At 42.8% G+C, this 20,725-nt stretch overlaps 1 protein-coding gene across 2 annotated transcripts in view; it reads left to right on the plus strand.

Moving 5' to 3' along the window:
- The first annotated feature begins 6,898 nt into the window (after nucleotides 1-6,898).
- DPYSL5 (dihydropyrimidinase like 5) overlaps nucleotides 6,899-20,725 on the plus strand; it is a 133,485-nt gene continuing 119,658 nt past the window's right edge. For both annotated transcript variants that reach the window (XM_069072031.1, XM_069072032.1), the window contains exon 1: nucleotides 6,899-7,162. The gene's annotated coding sequence lies outside the window, so the exon portion shown is untranslated. The remainder of the gene's footprint in view (nucleotides 7,163-20,725) is intronic.

Below are 20,725 nucleotides of genomic sequence, written 5' to 3' on the forward strand. Positions count from 1 at the left end.
TCAGAACAAGTTCTTTGACAGAATTAGAAAGGGACCCTGACCATTGATTGAGAAATGATTAGCCAAACTCCCAGGTGGCCCTCAAAAGACAAACAGATTCATTCAGTTCAAATGAGTCCAGGTAGAAGTCATGACCTGGGAAGAATGTAGCTGCCAACATGTAGAAGATGCATGAAGTTGGAGGAGTAGATGCCCTCTGGGGAAGTAGCTCAAAGGGTCACTACTCTGTGGTGGCTTGTGGCCTATAGTGGGAGGACTGAAACCACAACTAGACTAGAACCTACAAATTGGGAATAGCAAATTATTTTTAGAGGTAGAGTCTGACTACCCCAACCCAATTGGGACTAGCACCAATGATACTTGTTACTGGACTAAGCCCAGGTAGACTTGGTCCCACTTGGTGGAAGATGGAAGGGGGGAATGCCCAAGCACCATCCCTACCAAGTCCAATAATTCTGTGTTGTTACACAAACACCAGGACAAGCAGTAACTTCTGAGAGTTTGTAAAATGATGTAGACTTGTTGAATTTGAGGTTAAATGCAATTCCCAGACCCACTAGCTGTCAAAAACCTAGACCTTCATGGAAGAATGCTAATTTCTGGACTGTTTAAGAATTGTGTCACATGAACTTTGCTGATTCTTTAATTAATACAAAGTACTAGGGAACACACTTGAAAGAACAATGGTTCAAAGCCTCCTCAAGTCACTAGAGTTATACAGGCTTTGGGACTATGGACTACTGGAACCAAAAGTACCCTGGTTGATTTACTGGGGAAAACAAATGTTTAACTTGGGAGAGAGTTCAGGGACATTGGTTTTTGACCATCCAACCAGCACAGAATATCCAGAATGCAATCACAGAAAACAAAGAACAAGATAACAAGATGTTAAACCAAGCATAAAAGTGGTGACCATGCTTGTTGATTCCTTTATGAACAAACTCCTTAACTGAATCAGAAGGGGAACCTGGCCTCCCCTTCTAGGGGAGAGGCAAAAGTGGGCTAACCCCTAGGGTGGCACTGGAAAGACAAACAGTTCAATAGTAAGTCAAGCGGAGTTCCTTCAAGCTGAGAATTACTCTGTGAAGGAGACTCCTGTGCCTATGCCAGAAGGCAATGAGGTTGGAGGAGATTTTCTCTCCTTTCCCTACCATAGGCTGTGATGTTTAGCACCAGAGCTACTCACCCAGAAGGAGACAACCTACCGGGCAGCTTGAGAATTTGTGGAACAGTTTGGATGAATTCAGTAGGGAACAGAGACACTTACTCAGACAGACACAGACAGTCAGGTAAGGGCTGTAGAAATGTCAAAGAACATGATGATCCCTTGGAGCAGAAAGGAGAGCTGATTGTAGGTTCAAAGAATAAGCTTGGAAATCAAGAGAGAATCATTATGAGGACTCCATGGGGGGAAAAAAAGACACCCAAACCCTACAGTACTGAAGTGTGAGCTGCCTTAACCACATGGGTTTCCTTTTCTTGGGGTTCTACTACTATTATATATGTGTTTGTGCACACTCTTCTCACAGATGCTGTGTGTATTTCTAGGAAAGTATGCCTAGGTTTGGGGGCACCTAGGTGGCTCAGTGGATAGAGTGCTGGGCCTGGAGTCAGGAAGACACGATTTCAAATCCAATCTCAGATACTTACTAGCTGTGTGACCCTGGGCAAGTCAATTAACCATGGTTATGTCATTTTTTTCTCATATATAAAATGAACTGGAGAAGTAAATGGCAAACTGCTCCAGTATCTTTGCCAAGAAAACCCCAAATAGGGTCACGAAGAGTCTGAGATGACAAAGACAATTCAACAATAAAAAAATGCCCTAGGTTTACATGGAAGAATGGTTTGTAGCTCTCATTCTTGATATGTGATCTTAGGACATACCTTTGGTTTGAACTAATTGTGTAGGATCCCAGACCCAGAATTGTACCTTTGAACCTGAGGTAATAATCATCCTTGGGGAAGACAATGTGCAACCAACAAGTGTACCAAATGAGGGAGGTAGTTGGGAGGGAATGTTACTGGTAAGATAGTTATTTATGTTGTTTATTTATATTTATAGTGTCTATAGGAAATGGCAAACCACTCTAGTATCTTTGCCAAGAAAACTGCAAGTGGGGTCATGAAGAGTCAGATACAAATGAACAACAATAAAATTGTTTAATTAGTACTCATTTAATAAATATTTGTTAAGTGAATGAATGAATACATGGATAGATGGATAAATATGAATGGATAAGTAAACATAAAAATACTGAAGTGTTGTTTTTCCATTCTTAAGTAGGGAAAGCAGAGGTACAACTAAAATGATGTAGGCTAAAAGTTACCTGCTCCTCTCCCTCTCTCCCCTCCCTCCCTTGCCCCTTTAGGCATGTTAAAGTGAAGATCCAGAACAGCGTTTGGCATATAGTAGGCACTTGATACAGGTTGGTTGATCCGGAGTAATGGAGCTTACCTCTATTTCATGCCAGGGGGCATGGCAGTTGTAAGGCATTTTCCCATTCCAACTCAAATAGTAGGCCTTGGAAAGTGGTCACTGAGGCAGAAGCTATGCAATTCAAAAGATAGTCTTGACCTAAATGCTTTTGCCAGATGGTTAGCTGGCTGGCTGGTGGGGTTCAGCTGGGGAAGCACAGACCCGTTCATTAAGATATGCAAATAGGGAATTTAATTTCTTTTTTTAAGGCAAATGTTTTTTGAATACTAAATCAAGGGCATTTTTATTCATGAAACTAAAGAAATTAAAACCAAACTTACTTTAAAAATACAAACTTTAAAAATGAAAGACAAAATAACTTTTATGAGATAAGTCAGCCACGCATGCTGGGTAGTATGAATCCAACCCACTTTAAAAAAATGGAAATAGCCTTTGGCTATAGTTATCTTGCAAAAGAGCCAGACAGAAAAAAAAGAATGGAGAAGCAGGTGCAATTCAATAAAGAACCAGAAGGTGGCAGCATAACAGAGAAAACAGCTCCATTGATGGCCACAGAAAGTCACACACAATTTAGCAGAAAACTAGTAGATGGCATCTTCAAAACAGCATAATACCAAACCAGATGATTTCATGGCAGCTTCCCAGTCAGAAAAGTTGTGTAGCCTGTGTTAGGTGGCACAGTGGATAGAGTGAATAGTGGACTGAAGTCAGGAGTGACTGATTTAAAAATCTAGCCTCAGACACTTATTAACTATGTGACCCTGGGCAAGTCACTTAGACACTATTTGCCTCAATTTCCTCAACTGTAAAATGAAGAAAATAATAGTACCTACCTCCCAGGACTGTTGTGAGGATTAAATGAGATATTTGTAAAGTGTTTAGCATAGTGTCTGGTACATAGTAGGTGCTATTTAAATGCTATATGTTTATGGTTATTATTTTCCTTGCCATTCTATTTTAATTAACTATTCCTTTTGCTTTGAATTAATGTGTTCTCTGGTTTGGTCTAGTAAAAATAAACCATCAGTGGGGGCTCATGAGCTGTGTTTTCTGTGGATTCTGATCCATATCATGCCTTGAACCTCAGAATAGCTTTCAGGGCCCCATATTTGAAGAGATATAGGCTACTCTTAGAAGGTTTGAAGACCCTTGGATTAGGCTCAGCCCCACATATGGTGCCCAATAGATGCAGGGTCCTGTAGCCATCCATTGTACTGTCCAGATGTGAATAATGGGTCTAAGAAATGGACCTATAGAGAAAATAGGCAGGAAACTCAAAATTTGGAAACAAGAAATTAAAAAGTTACTGCCTGTGATTATAAGCAGCTATCAAAACTGTTTTCTGTCCCCAGAGGCTATCTGTGCCTTCCCAGCATGCCTTTCAGCAAAAACCTTAAAGAGTCAGCTAAAGCTGGCAATGTTGGTTCACTTCAATGTATTCTCCAGGTTTGGTTCAGTGTTGGGTCCATGCCATGCTGGTTTAGGGATTTCCCGCAGGTGTATTGCACTTGTAGGGAATCCAGGAGTGTGATTGCCAACCTTTTCAACACCCACTTTATAATCATACTCCATCTCTGCTAGACTGTTGAGTGCCTAGATTTCATAATGCTGTTGCATGGCTACATGGAGGGATACAGTAGAGGCACCCTGTCAACTGGTGCTCACAAGAGGCATACAAGAGATACCATCTCCCTGGAGTTTGGGTGATTTCAGTGCAAATAACATGGAGCTCTTAAGATTGTCCCAGTCACTGCTACATCTGTCATCTATTTCATCTGGAAGGGAACTTAGAGTTCACCTCATTCAATCCTTTCCATTTACAGAAGCAGAATCTGAGATCCACAGAGCTGCCAAAGCAACTTGTCCAAGATCACATAGGTGACAGTCCAACAAGCATTTATCAAGTGCCTAAGGATGCAAAAAAAAAAAAAATGCAAAAACACAAAACCAAAAACCCCTAGTCTCTGCTTTTTAATAAGGGACATAGCATGTAAATAACTAGGTGATACAAAACACGTACATAGTTGTTGAGTAATGTCTGACTTTATGTAGCCATTTGGGGTTTTCTTTGGCAAACATATTAGAGCAGTTTGTCATTTCCTTCTCCAGCTCATTTTACAAATGAGGGAACTGAGGCAGAGTTAAGTGATTTGCCCAGGGTCACAACCCCGTAGTAAGTGTCTGAGGCCAGATTTGAACTGGGAAAGATTAGGAATCTTCCTGACTCTTATCTGCTTTGCCAGCTAGCTACCCTTGTACATAGTAGGTGACAGTAATGTAAAAGAGAAAAGTTGGGGTGGGAGTAGAATTGGGAAAGGCGAACAAGTTGGTATTTGAGTTGAATCTTGAAGAGACAGAGGTGAGTAGTCAAAGTATTACAGGCATATATATGAAACAGTCAGTGCAAAAGAGTTGGAGAGTTCAAAGAATTACATTGGTCAACTGTAGTTTAATCCTAATTAGTAGCCGATCTGGGATTGGAACCCAGTGTGCTCTGCCTCCAAGATTTTTCCACTGGTCTTACCTCTACTAAAGAAGCCCAGGACCAGCCAGGTACTGACCCAGGAGTGCAAAGCACAGGACGCCTTGAGGAATCGAAGGAGGCCCGGGCAGAGGTGGGGATAATTTTGTCTGGCTTTCATTACCTTCTTTTCCCCGCAGCCTCCGTAGCTATATTGCTTATCGTGGCGGGTTTGTTTGTTTTTTTTTTCTCAGTAGAAGGGAGGGGTCCCTTTGGTGACACTCTCTGGGCGGGAGCAGAGAATAGCAACTTTGGAAATATCCCGGGAGGCATTCTTCACCTAACTGTTCTAGTGTTACAGTATTGCCCTGAGGAACCACCTGGGGAGGTTTGGTTTTAAGGCGGGGAATCTCATTTGCATCCCTTGCTATACTCCCTGAGGTCCACGGGATGGGGGTGAAGGGGAAATATTCCTCTGAAGTTTACTCCTATTTCTGGAGCCTAAGGCCATTTTCTTCCTTACAGCATTTAGAATTTGGAAGTGATAGGGTAGGCAAGTCTCTCTGTAGAGAGGCCACACAAAGACTGTAACATAAGAGATCCCAGAAAAGGGATAGGCAACTTTGTCACAAGTCTGGGTTCAGAAAAACAAAACAAATATCAAAAGAACCTCCCGAAAGAGTGGAATTATAATGACCAAGTTTGACCTAAAAGAATAAGAAAATCCACTTTCCTCCGTTGCAATTCTCTTTTTAGAAACTTTGGGTGTGGGGCTTGCTCCCTACCCCCACCCCCAGCCCCGAGCTTCTTTGTTTTTGTTGCTTTTAAATTCTTTGTTACAAAGAACTGCATACTGGGCAAGGAAGGGATATGTTTAGAAAGGAAAATGATGTACAAGCAAAAGCTATCAATATTTTCAATTTTAGAAAGAAAAGCTCTGGATTCGGAGGACTGTGCTTTATGCAATGAGACATTCAGTAATATATACAGATAACAAATGGAACACTGATATTTGCAGTAATGTATACTATGAAACACTAAGCTCTGAGGCAGGAGTGTGTTTGAGCCGCCCCCGCGCCCTTCCCCCACCCCCAAGAAACGACTTTTCATTTTTTTATACCATTAGTTTAAGAAAAATAAGTGCACACATGCTTAATGCACTAGAGTATTTATTTTGTGCAGTTTAAATCAGCGTTACATATTTTGGTGGACAGCAACCCAGGGGGCGCCATTTTCAAACTTAAACTGTGCCCAGGAGAAAAGCTGCCAAATTAAAGGTTTCCTAGGGCTCCTAGGACCACACGGGGGGATAGCTACTTTGTGTGCAGGGTAGTAGAAAAAGGTTGTGTGGGCGCTCCACTTCATCCACTAAAATCCTGAAAACTGCCCGCGCCAGAGAGAAGGAGGGCCCTGGAAACAACGAGAGAACCAGACAGGAGGAGGTACGGGGGAGTCCAGCCGGGGAGTAGCCAGCCTCGCCAGAGTCTAGAGCTGAGCAGCCTGGGGATCCTACACGACGGTAGTTCGTTCATGCCATTGTTTCAACTTTCACTGGGGCCCTCGGCGGGCTCCGGAGCGGGAGCAGGGGTGGGAGGGGATGCGGTGGGCCTCCTTTGGGGTCCCCGCCCCTCTTCTCTCCCCAGAGTTCTCTTGGGAGATCCGTCTGCCCAGGGCTTTGTGAAGTGTCTTCGGTCACTATGGAAACCAAAAAGGAACGAAGGAAGAGGGGCGTGGGCTATGCAGTCGGTCCCTCCTGCGGCTCTCACTTATCTCCTTTCCCGGCTCTGTAGCAAAGCCTGACGGGAGCCGTAGTCCGAAGCCTGCCCGCCTTGAGGACCATAGGATTGGAAGACCGATGGTCCCAATCAGTCTTCTAGTCCTAGGCTAGGAGCCTCGGCTGCGGGGTGCAGAGGGGGAGAGGAGGCGGAGCCAACGCTCAGTGATTGGTTGAGGCTGATCCCCCTGTGCCCTCTCCCCCGCCCCCGCTCTCTGTTCCCCCTCTCGCATTACTCTCCCCCCACCCTTAGCTGCTCCTCCCTCTCACCAGCCCCACTCGTCTCCCATCCCCGAGCTCTTGCTTAGAGTGCTGGGGGTTACCGATCGCAGAGCGCGGCCACGGCGGAACCGGATCGCGGCGGCAGCGGTAGCAGCAGCGGCAGTAGCCGCCTTCCTGGCTCACAGCATCCACGGCCCCAGTCCGGTCTCAACGACAGGAGGACGGTGGAGGACGCAGGAGCTTGCAGCGTTGGCAGCCAGGCAGAGTGGGTGATGGCATAGTGGGCAGTGGGCTTCTCCCCGAGTGACAGCAGCAGCGTCATTTGCCCCCTTATTACCTCGGTGAAGCCTTACAAAAGGGCGTGGGAGGGATGGGGAGGAAATAATCCCCGAACGCACCAGGAGGGAGGTAATTCCCCCCCCCCCCCCCCCAAAAGGGGGGGGGGGGGGAGGGGGGGGGCGGCCTTCCCCCCCCCCCCCCCCCCCCAGCATCGCCACCACCCTCGCACACACGAACTAGAGGTGGGAGACCGGAGGTCAGAGGGCCTGGTCTGGGGTGACCTCTGGAGTTCCTGAGGTTGGTGCAGGAGGGTACTGGGTGCATTAGAAATTGTTGTGCTGGGGGTCGGGGGAGGGGGTGAGGAATGGGAAGAAGGAGGGCAGTTTGTGTTGAGATACTGATGGTGGGTTGCTGCAGGCTGAGCTGGTCCGATCTGGGGATGCACGAACCCCCTTTGCCCCTCCCCCTCCTGTCCCTTCCCCTTTCAGGAGCTTCGAGGTCTCTGGTTGTACGTTCTCTCCTCCCCCAAAGGCTACCCTTTGCCCCTCTGCCTGATTGTAGCCCCAAGAGTCGGGATTTCAGCTGTGAGCTGACTGCTATTCTTTCCCAACCCAGTCCCCGCGCTGCATCGGGGAGAGGGCGCGGCACCACCGCATGTCTCTGCCACCTGCCCAGGGCCACAAAGAGACCACTCGCCACAGCTAGCTCTAAGGGCAAGAAAGATGCCTGGGGTCTTAAAATTCAGCTCTCCGGGCCTTTCGGGAAACCTGCTTTGAAAAAGGCGAAAGCTCCACCTTGCAAGCTTTGGGGAAAGAGATGGGATGGATCCTTTAGGGCTGGGCTCTTGATTGAGTCTGGGAGGGTAGACGGGCGGAGTGTGTGTGTGTGGTGGTGGGGGGCGGGGGGGTTGAAAGAGGAAGGAGCCTGGATTTCAGGAGAGAGAGAAAGGGTGGAGGCAGGAGACTGGGTGGGGTGAGTGCTTTGGTGTTCTGGGAAAGGAAAAAAGAGCTCTGAAAAGTGGGAATTCGGGTGAAAGACTTGATGAGCAAAAACCAAGGGTGTGTGGGTATGCAAAATCTGGAGGCTGAGAATAGGTCTCTGAGCAGGGCGTGACTCTAGGTTGGGTTTAAGAGAGATGCTGGGGGCTAGAAAAGGTAAGAGTAAAATATGAGCCAGATGGAGCTTTGTTTCAAAGCTTGAGATTGGGGGAGGGAGATGGGCCACACGTTTGGGGAAAATCCGGCGGATCCCCATCCCACCCACCTTTTCCTCTTCGAAGCTCAGAGGCTCTCAGAGCAGCAGACCTGCTGCTTGAAAATGGCCTTAAGAGTGTTTTTGTTTTTCTAGTTTGTAAAATGTAAAAACAACAACAACAACAAAGTACTGAAATCTTTTGGATAATTCTATTTGGGAAAGAATACCCTTTCTTACCAACCCCAATCTCACACCCCGTAAAAAAGGCCCTAATTCCACCTTGTTAAAGGCGATCTTTAAGATATTTAGTTAACAGTAAGGGCACATACTAAAATAAGGCTTTATTTTGCCAGCGTCTTGCCAGTTTCATCCAGACCTTGCCTTCTCCCCTCAGACACATTGTTGAATCCCGTTTGGTGTGGCGAATTGTATGCGCTGCTCCTGCCTGCCTGAATTACAGACCTCGGCTACTTGCGCTGTCCCCACCCCTTAGTGCTTCTGGTGCCTTCTGTCTGTAGACAATCTACCTTGCTCTGTGGAGTTAGTATCAGAAATGTGTCGAGGTCGACATCAGGCGTTCTAGTCATAGTCGCGTATGTCTTCTTCGGGAGTCTCTTCTATGCCAAACCCTAGTACAAAAATGAAATATTCTTGGGGTCGCTTTTGCTTAAAAGACGGGGCTTTGTCTCCCGAGGAGTCTGGTACGACTGGTTACATATGCGTGTGTAAAAGGAAGTCGTCATGTTTGGGGATGCTTCTGGTGAAATTTGGAACAAGGCTGCTGTAAAAATCAGCCCAGGAGTAGAGCTGATTCTCATTTCTTAGTGGCATAACGGGGAAGAGGGATGGGCCTCGGGTCGTTTGCCAAATGACCACACCCAGTCTGTCGGTTCCGATCTCACGTATTGTCTCCCGACCTAAATTTAGGACATGGATGCCCTGGGTGGGAGATTTTTTTTTAATCGAAGCATAAAATAATAAGAAATTTGACAGTCCTCTATTCTTTCCTCTTAGTTTGCTCCATAGATATCTATGTTGTCAGAGCTGCAGTTGGAATTCATGTCTTAGATGTAAGTTGACCTGTAGGATCCTGGATATAGGGGCTGTAGAGAGGCCATTTAGTACAAATTCCTCATTTTACAAATGAGGAAACTGAGGCCCAGAGAGTTTAAGTGACTTGCCCGGGGTCACACAAGTAGCAAATGACAAAACTAGGGTTTGAATTCATTTCTTTTGGCTCCAAATCCAGTGACGCCATGTGCCTATCCGACAACCAGTCTTTTTGTTTTGTTTTTGAAAGATGTTTAGCTAATAAAGTTAGGAATGATGTGTATTTAAAATCAATAAACAAGCGTTTATTAAGCATCTGTTATGTTCCAAGCACCGTGCAGGAATTGGCATTTATTTATTTATTTAGTAAAATGAAAAGCAGTTTGGTGCCAGGATACCTTTAAGAGAAAAACAGCTGAACTAGAGCTATGATAGAGACAGTACAAATAATGTGATCTAATCATGCTCCAGAAGAAAACACTAATTAGTTTTACGTTTGTTCTTCCATTAACTAATGAGATTTTCCTCTCCCTTTTCCCAGGCCATCACTCAGAGTCTGAATTTCCCTTTTAATTTTTTAAATTCTGATTTTAACAACAAATAAAAAGGACATTTCCATATATAGTAGAACAGAAATATGATTGTGCATGAAGCCGCAGGGTTCTTTTATGCACAGTTACCTTTTTTTAAAAAATCATATATTAAATATAACCTGTAGCTTTTAATACTGTCCTGTTTGTGCTGTTTTCTGGTCTTCTAGTCTCTTCAAATATTTTGAAAGAAGATGTCTCAGTGATCTTCCCTTGAATATGAATTTCCAAAGATTTTTACTTGGTTACCATATTATAATAAAGAAATAAATAGATACTGGAGAACTTAGCTGCTTCCCCAGGCAGCTTTTGAGCAGAAAAGACTTACTGGCTGATCGAAAGTGTGTTTACCTGAAAAGGCAACAATGGATTGTTTGAGTTTGTGGGTGTGAATGACTTTTTTTTAAGAATTTGAAAATACTTAAGGATTTGACTTTAATCTCCTAATTTCAGAATCTTGTTTTAGGACTGGCTGTGAATAATATTAGTTGTCTGAGCTCTTTAACCAAATATAAACATAAGAAGGGGACAGCCAGAGTAGCATTTTAAATATACCACAAACCATGGGGCAAAAGTTGGAGGAAAATAAGAAGCCCAATAATAGAAAGAAATCCAAACTCTTGATATTGACATTTATTTATCTTATTTTATAGATGGATAAGTTTTCAGGCTATTATATGGAGAAATGTTACAATGAGTTTGTTTTAGAATAGGATCATTTTTGTAATCTGTATGACTTTTTACAATTCTTAATTCTTCCACTAATTTGGTATACTTCACAAAAATCAATCTGATTCTCAAGCCCAAAAGAACTTTGAGAACTGGTTGAGGGGGTTAAAGATATTTAGTCTGGAGAAGAGGAGACTGGGGGGGGGGGGGAAGTAGGGGAAGACAAAAGAAAACAAGGGAGGGTATAGTTGCTGTCATGTGGAAGGGCTCTGACTTGGTTTTCTTGACATCAGAGGACAGAACTAGGAGCCATAGGCAGAAATTTCAGGGGGTTGGTAGGTGTCGAAGTGAACAGAGCACCAGCCTTGGAGTCGGGAGGACCTGAGTTCAAATCCAGCCTCAGACACTTAATACCTACTAGCCCTGTGACCTTGGGCAAGTCACCTAACCCCAACTGCCCTGCCCCCCCCCTCCAAAAAAGGAAGGAAGGAAGGAAGGAAGGAAGGAAGGAAGGAAGGAAGGAAGGAAGGAAGGAAGGAAGAAAGAAAAAGAAATTTCAAAGACCTATCTTCCTAACAATCAGAGGTATACCCAAAGTGGAATGAACAACCTTGGGAACTAGTGGGTTCCCTTCCCATCACTAGAGATCTTCAAATACTGGCTTTTTGTCCATTTGCTATACATGGTATAGACAGGATGCTTCATCAGGAACAGATTGGACTAGTGTCTAGGACACTTCCCATGATAGGGTTCTGCAATTCTTCCCTCTGTGGTAGCAGGTTAATGGTGGTAAGGTAGGTGAGATGGTCTTATCCTGACCACACTGGCATGTTGATAGGCACAGAGAGAGTACTAATTTCCTTCCAGCCAATCCCCACTATGCATAAATGTTGTAGCTACTTGGGTCAACTGCATATCTACCCAGTCCCAGGTGTTCATGACCCAAAAGGTGAGGAATAAAGGTTTACGGAACAAAGCAGTTACATTAGCTCCTCCTGAACATGTACAGAGACTACTGCTACATGTACATCTTGTCAGGGACATGGACCCTTCTGCAGTCTGTTGGCATAGCTCTTACAAATAGCTATCTCACACTCTCTCCTTTGCTGGATTTCAGTTTCTTAACTCTTGCTTAGATTTCTATATAAAAAATAACAAAAATCGAGTCCACATTCTAAAGGCATTTATTAGGAAACCAAGAAGATAGGTTCGTATTTATACTTATTGAACTGATTAGAAAGGCAGCATGCTACATTAGAAAGGACAATGGATTTGGAATTGGCACCTGAGTTCAAATTCTACCTCTGACACAGTACCTGTGTGAACTTGGGCAAATCACTTCATTGTTCTGGTTATCAGTTTCCTTGTCTATAAAATGGGTTGGGTTGGATTAGTCTCCAAGATCCCTTCTAGCTTTAAATCCATGATGCTACATGTATTTTTATGGAGAGAAAGCAAGGTGTTGTGGGAGAGTGTTCAATATGGCTTCAGAAAAGCCTGGGTTCTAGTCCTACCTGGACACTTAACAAGCTGTGTGATCCTGAACAAGTCATATAAACTTGATTTAGGCAACTCCTTCGAATTTAGTTTCTAAGTCATAAACAGGTTGCAGTTTGTGTTGGTGAAGAGAATTCTCATACCATGAAGTTCTGTAATGACAAAATCACTGATGCATAGGATGGGCTCTCGGAATAAAACTATGTACTAGGTGCTACGTTAGATGTGTCAGTGTTCAGGAACCAGTTCATACTGACTCTCAAGAGGCTGATTTATTAAGTTTTTAGTAGGAGCATTTCAGAGATTTGTCAAAAATGCTACAAATCAGGGTTGATATATTGTTTTGTTGATCAGATCTAAGAAAGTAATGGAGTAATGTTAATGCAGATAGACTTAAATATGTGTCATGAGTACATATTCCACTCCCCCACACCCTCATTAAACATTTACTAGCATATCTATGTCTAGATGCTTTTTTTTTTTTTGCCTTTTGGAGGGCAATTGGGTTAACTAGCCCAAGGCTACACGGCTAGTTTTTTTGTGTGGGTGTTAAGTGTCTGAGGCTGGAACCAAACTCGGGTCCTCCTGACTCTGGGGCCAGCGCTTTACTCACTGCATCACATAGCCGTCTTCTAGATGCTTTCTTGACCTTAAGGCATGACTAATGGAAATGAGATAATAACTTAAAAGTGCTTTCCTATTTTTAAAGTGCTTTATGAATGCTATTATTATTGTTGTTATAGAAGCCATTCCTGCTGTGTTGAAAAGCTCACATAATATTGAAAGGATAGTTTGGTCAGGTGACATTTGTGAGTTGGGTTTACGGTACTTCTGAGAGTCCTCAACTGGGATTCCTAGGCCAACTCTGGGCTTCAGTCTACCAGTTTCTAAAGGTTGCGTTTTAAGACCAGATGCCCCCCAGGTCAAGGTCCAGAACATTCAACAGAGAAGCTGCTTAACTGACCACTGTGGAGCTAAGTACTCCAGGTCTTTGGGAGGCTGTGAGGCAGCACCTGGCCACACTTGCAGATGTGGTTCTGGTGCTAGATCCATTCATTGAGCCAGTCATCCATGCTTGTGGAATAACTTTGTTAGATGGATGACTGCAGCCTATATGGAATGTAAACCCCTGAAGGGCAGGGCCTGTTTCCTTTTCATCTGTGTGTGCTGCCTGGCACATAGTAGGTGTGGAATAAATATTTGTAGATTGATGAGGAGCCTGAGTAGCAATCCCCCCATCCACTGAATTGCCAATTTAATGTTGAGAGTGATGACTTAATAAGCAGAACAAGACACATTTTTGGAGCTTGGTCAATAAGAGAATTTGCTTTGCCTGACAGTACTTATTTGTTACAAAGGGTTTGTTTTTCTTTCTTTTTTTTTTTGTGGTGGGGAGGAAGTGGAAAAGGGAACAGGAGATGGGAGGAGAAAAATCAGTGCTTGATAATTGGAAAAAAATGAATTTAAAATGTTTGAGGGAAACAAATTCGTTACAAACTCAGCAGCTACAGAGTGTATGTGATAAGGTTTTTGAGTTGCAGACCTGCTTATTTTATAACCCAGTAAGTTGAGTTAAAGAGGGAAGAATGTAAGTAGGGGCATGGAGTAAGGTTTTAGCATGAATTCACAGAAGTCGAGAATTGCAAGCTCAAGAGATTTCAGAGGTCAGTCTTTCAGCCCAACCTTTGCTTGAGCAGTAACCCCTTCCATAGAACATCATGGCTAGGGAAGGATCCCAGAAAACTCTAGGAAAGAGAAACAACTCACCAGCCTCCTGAGGTGTAGGTCTAGTACTTGACAGCTAAAATGGTTAGGAAGCTCCTCATGGCTTAGGCTTAGTCCCACATATGGGGCACTCTAGACCTGGGATTCTTCGGCCATCCTTTGGGTTGTCTATATGCAAGCATCCAGTACAAGAAATGGGCCTATAGAGGAAACAAAGGATCCTGTCTGTGCCCAGGGTCACACAGCTCGTAAGTGTCTGAGGTTGGATTTGAACCTCGGTCCACCTGATTCCAGGGCCAGTGCTCAATCTACTTTGCCACCTAGCTGCCCTCCTTTTATGGTATTTTTTTTTAGAAGCAATTGGGGTAAGCACTGGTAAATTTCTTAAACTCTCGTGCCCCTCCCCTTTTCTAAATTACTGAGGAGTTGTTGATGTGTATCTGTGGAGGAAGTTCCCATACATGGAGGTACCTACACCAAAGAAAGCAATAAACATCCACTCAAAATGTGGAAACATAAGGAATTAAAAAGATACTGTCACCATAAACAGTTGCTGAAAATGCTTTCCTGGCTCCAGAGGTTACCTCTTCCTTCCCAGAAGCCCTTCTACAAAAACCTTAAAGATCCAACTAAGTCTCGGGAAGTTGGTTTGCCTCAGTGCATTTTCCAGGCAAGTTCAGTGTTGGGTCCAGGTTATGTTTGTTCAGGGATTCCACCCAAGTGTATTGTACTTAGCAAACCCAGGAGTGTGGGCACCAACTTTAGCGCACACTTTTTAAATCATACTCTTATCTAGACACAGTAGATTCCTGAGTGCCTCATGAGGTGCAGGCCTAGCACCTGACAGCTATTATGGTTCTAAAACTGTCCACGGCTGCTTCTCTGCAGTTTCCTCCCAGGGCTCCTGGTTCTGCCCCTCCAGAGCCAAGGAAAACAAGCTTAATATGCATAATATCAAAATACAGTCATTCTTATTTGCTGGCATGAAGAAAATAGACTCACTTTGGAATTTGCTTTCAATTTACCTCCCAGGTATGATTTTGCTCCTACTCAAGCACACTTGGGTGTATTTCCTTCCTTTGGGCATCTATCTGTATATCTTTTTTTTTTTCCAGGCAGTTCTAATTTTTCATATCCCACAGTGGATTATCATCCAGGGTATGTTTTGCATCCTCTTTCTTCTGTTGTCTGCTTCTTGATAATTTATCTTCTTTAATTTTTTCTGGAGGGGGCAGGGGGGAGCAATTGGGGTTAAGTGACTTGGCCAAGGTCACGTGGCTAGTGTTAAGTGTCTGAGGGTGGATTTGAACCCAGGTCCTCCTGACTCCAGGGCCGGTGCTCTATTCACTGTAACACCTAGCCACCCCAATCATTTCTCTTCTTATGAGTACCTCAGCCAGAGTAGGAAAAGAGAGAGACAATAAAATGAAATGTTGCCGGTCATTTTGCTATGTTGTACCATTCAGACAAATGGTTTTAGTGTCAGAGGTTAAAATTATCACCCCAAATTAAGTTTTGGGAATGTATCACCTGTATTGCCTTGATCTAGGAAGCATTGTGGCCTAAAAGAAAGAACACTGTCTCTGGAAACAAAAGACCTGGTTTCACATCCTACTTCTGACATTCATGACTCTGGGCGAATCACATAACCTCCTTGGGCCTCAGTTTCCCTCATAAATAAAATGAGAAGGTTGATTAGGTAGCCTCTGAACTCTTTTCTAGGTCTAGATCGGTGATCTTGTGAGTCTACAATTGGTGATTCTCTTATAGACCCTAATACTAATTCTTGAGAATTAAATATAACCTAATAGTTTTTGTTGTTGTTCTGTCATGTCCAACTCTTCATGACCCAGTGGGGTCTTCTTGGCAAAGATACTGGAGTGGTTTGCCTTTTCTTTCTACAGCTCATTTTACAGATGAGGAAACTGAAGCAAACAGGATTAAGTGACTTGCCCAGGGTCACCTAGGTCCTCCTGTTTCCAGGGCCTATGCTCAATCCATTTTGCCACCTCGCTGTCCCCCTTTAATGGCATTTTTTGGAAGCAATCATCGTAAGCAAATCTCTTAATCTCTCAGTGCCCCCCCCTTCTCTAAATTACTGAGGAGTTGTTGATGTGTATCTGTTGGAGGAAGTTCCCATATATGGAGATAGTTTGGACACCAACTCCCTCTCCAAAGAAAGACAACTTAAAGAAAATCACCTCTTTTCCTCTAATTCCACATAGAATAGGCCCTTTCCTCCCTTTTTTCTGTAATTAATATTTATGTTTGGTTTTTTTTTTTCCAACTTCACACCTGAAGGCTTGGGGAGGGAATTTTGTTATAAATAGTATCCTCACAAATAAGGGTAGACCAGAGCATAAAGGAGAAGTTTCTAGTTGTGAACATCATCTTTGGATAATCTTTAAGTAAATCAACAACACAGTGGAAGGAATGTTGACTGGTTCTGGAGTCAAATCCTGCCTCTGACATTTAATACTTGTGTGATTTTGAACAATTCACTTAACCTCACAGGGCCTCATTTTCCTCATCTGTAAAGTGAGAATGTTAAACTAGCTGACTTCTGATGTCACTATCAATTCTAATTTATGACCAACTAATAGGAAATAATTTAAGAGGCCAATTTCTCTTTTTTTCTTTTTAAATTTAGGGCCCAATTAAACATATATCTTAGGTCAGGGAAATATTGAACTTTCCAACACTTAGCAAGAAATTATTTCTGATTGAATCTGTCCATATTTTAAATTACCTTTTTGTGTGTTTTCTAAGACACCCCAAAATTGTTTGTGTCATTTGAGATTTAGTAGCTAGTTATCTGTAAGAAAATGGTAACAGAAGAATAATTAGTTTAAATGTGTGATTCAGTAGGGTAAGAATCTATAAAGCCTATAGACTCTTCCCATGGAAACAAATGTGTTCCTTTGGAATTTTTCCAAGTTAAAAAAAAAGATAGGGGTGGCTAGATGGCACAGTGTATAGAGCACCGGCCCTGGAGTCAGGAGGACCTGAGTTCAAATCCACCCTCAGACACTTAACACAAAAACTAGCCATGTGACCTTGGGCAAGTCACTTAACCCCAATTGCCTTACCTTCCCCACTCCAAAAAAAAAAGAAAAGGAAAAAAGATGAAGTCTTGATTTTATTATAAGAAAAATTTGGATAATTATTTAGTAAATAAGATGACTGAATTAGGATGCTTTGCTCTAGAAAACATATTTCTTTTTTTTTTTTTACATTTTTTTTTAAAGCAATTGGGGTTAAGTAACTTGCTCAAGGTTACACGGCCAGTTATTTCTGGGTGTGGTGCTCAGTATCTGAGTCTGGATTTGATCCCCAGGTCATCCTGGCACTAGAGCCGGTGCTCTTACTCACTGAGCCACTAGAAAACATATTTCTTGTAGAGATAGAAGTTTCAAGTTCTGTGACTTAGTAGTGATATAATATGAAAGGTTGGACAAGATGAACTCCAAAGCCCTTTCCAGCTCTAAATCAGTGATCTTATGACCTGGATTCAAATCCTGCCTCTCATAGTTACTAGTTATGTGGCCCCTTGGCAAGTCAACCTTGCTGAGTTTTCTTATCAGTTTTCTCATCAGTAAAGTGAGGGGTAGAAAGCTAACACCTGACTTACAAGGTTGTTATGAGAATCAAATTAAATAGCATATGATGTTCAGAGCAAGATTTAAGTGCTATATAAACATGAACTGTTATTAGTATCACATAGTACCTAGTATTTTAATATTAAATTCTTCAGAACTCCTGTTTTAGCATAAAATTAGTTTATTTCACACCTGGCAATTTTTTTAAAAGTTGACTCAGCCACAAAATACTTTGTGTCTGGTCCCAGGTCACCTGTCCCACGTGACTTAATTTTATTATCTGTCATCTCAGTCCCTCAGTCTAAACATTCATATAACACAAACCCTTCTCATCAAATGGATGTGAAATTCCATCCAGCCTCCAACATATGGGCACAAAAATACAAAAATAGTTCCTCCATTCTTCAATTAACCCTGATCAGAACTTGTTGGGAGCAATGAGGAAGCCCCCATGAAAGCAGAAGCAGCAATAATGATGCTAATAGCTTGCAGATATGTAGTACTTTACAGTAGCAAAGCACTTTTACCCGAATATATTGCAATTTTCCTTTGATGCAGGTAACTAGTGGTTGCAGTCTTCCTAAAGGAGAAGCTTGTGGGCATGTGGTGGAAAGAGCACTGTATTTGGATTTAAATACAAACGCTTCCTCTATGATTTGCAAACTCTGTGACCCTCGGCAAGTCCCATCCCTTTCTGGAACTTATTTTCTTTAACTTTGTAATAGGAATTTAGAATCGATGCTCCCTAAAGTGCAGTGGTATGCTGGTAAATAATTGATAACTACCGTGTTTCCCCGATAATAAGACCTATCCCGAAAATAAGCCCTCCCCTTACTGTGTAAGATTCCTCTAAAATAAGCCCTCCCCCGAAAATAAGCCCTATTGAGATTGCTACTGTAGTGAAGGTGATCCCCTGCACTACATGCTACATTACGGTACCCTCTGTATGCACTGTCCCCCCCCCCCAGGTGAAACGCACGCTGCGCTCCGAGCTGCATCCAATCAGAGCTGCAGCAGTGAGCGCGTCATCCTGTTCTTCCCCAGTGATTTGCTTGCTGGTACATTTTTTTGTTCACATTTACCTGTTTATTAAAATTGCTGTCAATGTTCATTAAAATAAGCCCTCCCCTGAAAATAAGCCCTCTGGTGTTTTTCTGTCCAAAAAAAATAAGACAGTGTCTTATTATCGGGGAAACACGGTAGCTCTCCAGAAGGAAAATGAATGTGTACATGTCACGGTTTTAAGTTTAATATGGAGTGTTAACATTTTCTCCATCACTTTTTTAAGTCTAGACAATCAACAAAACAATAAATCCAACCCTAATTTGTAGTGTTTGTCCATTTCCAAGGTGTAAATGCCCAATTTGAACATTTAACAATCAGCTCTCATGAGCCATATGATCTGGCTCTAGTATACTCCTCCTCCTGTCCCTTCCACTATGAACCTCCCAGTCTTGCAAGATGAGGTGATTTGTCCAAGATTGTCCAACTTCTAAGTGACAGACTCAGATTCGAACCAAGGGCTCCTGACTCTGAGCTTAACATTCTTCCCATTCTACTTAGGCTTCGCTATTCCCTCAAGCACCCATTCTTTTTTTTCCTTTTTTGAGGCAGTGGGGGTTGAGTGACTTGCCTAGAGTTACACAGCTAGTAAAAAAGTGTCTGATGCCACATTTGAACTCAGGTCCTCTATCCACTGTACCCTCTAGCTACCCCCTCAATCACACACTCTTGAAAGACTTCGGAAGAACATCAGAAAGTAGTATGAGGATCAAGTGCTCCATTCCCCATCCCATTCTTTAGACACTACTATTAGAATAATATATACTAGTCACCACTCACAGCATCTTTTGCTTCTGAGAATTTGGTTACATTGACTCGAGGGATCATCTTTGTAAAGTCAGAGTTGGCCCTTTGGGACTAGAATGGTGCTCCTCCTCCAAATCATTAGTCACCTGTAGGTCATTCACAGTGATGGTATTATTATTCCTTATCATTTTAGGAGGACCATAACAGTGTTTTCACTGATATAAAATCAACCCTATGAAGAACTCCCACCGCCAATACAGATAGCCCTCCATCTCTGCAATTCATATTCTTAGGGAGTTGCCTGGACACTGCCCAGGGTCACATAGCCAGTTTTTATCAAAGGTGAACAGGGAACCCAGGTCTTTCAGACACTGAGGCTGGCTCTCTCTCCACATCATGCTACCTCTACTAAATGTTATTTCCAAGGTTCTCCTGTCCCCAGTATCAAACAGAAAAAAAGAGTATCTGTGTTTTATTAGTGAAAAATTATAATGAATGAGAACATTCTGACTTTCTCCAGTTAAATAATATGGTAGCTTTTAACAGTCCAATAATATTAAGAAACGAGGAAATAGATGTGCCTCTCAAGTTTAAGCCTAACATATATATTCAAGGTTTTTAGAGAAGGCATTTTCTGGCACCTAGGTGGCCTACTGGATAGAATGCTGGACTTAAGAGTAAGAAGACAACCTGAATTCATATCCTGCCTCAGACATAAGTAAGCTGTGTGACCCTGGGCAAGTCAATTAACCTTTCTCAGCCTCAGTTTCCTCAAATGTAAAATAAGGAGAATAATAGCACTTACCTCACAAGGATGTGATAAACTCAAATGAGTTAATATGTTAAAATGCTTTGGAAACCTTAAAATGCTATGTAAATGCTAGCTATTATTACAAAAATGATGTGCTTCAATTGTTTAAAATGTAACATGGAAATCCCCATGCTAGCTTCAAGCACAGTACCTTGTGCGAATAATTTGGGAATTGTTTAGATTTGTATTGTATAAGCTTCCTACTGCTCAGACCTTTGGTTCCCTGTTTAAAATTAAAACCAATTAGCCCAACTTAGGTTTAAGAAAGACTGAATACTGTTGGGGGAGGGCAGGGATGAGAATTTCTGTATTTTCAATCCTGCATTGTGACTGAGTTTTTTTTTTCCTTCCATCCGCCTTTTTTCACCAGAAAGTTTCCTGTGACTGTCACTGCCTTGACTTCTCATGAATGCTTGTTTCATAAACATTCTTTGTGTCCCAAGAGACAATCCCACTATCTCTGTGTTCACCTCAGTTTCCATTTCCCAAACAGTCTCTTTGTTTAACTTCAGACCCTCTGTGGGCTTGCTCCAGCCTTTTAAACCTTGACTCTCTGTACTCCCTTCCATTGTCTGCTACAGGCCTTCTCTTTGTCTCTCTGTATG

This window comes from Petaurus breviceps, unplaced genomic scaffold (genome assembly GCF_028583685.1).
Source record: "Petaurus breviceps papuanus isolate PSGF00001 unplaced genomic scaffold, PetGlider_PUasm1.0 90845, whole genome shotgun sequence".
In the NCBI taxonomy this organism is placed as follows: domain Eukaryota; kingdom Metazoa; phylum Chordata; class Mammalia; order Diprotodontia; family Petauridae; genus Petaurus; species Petaurus breviceps.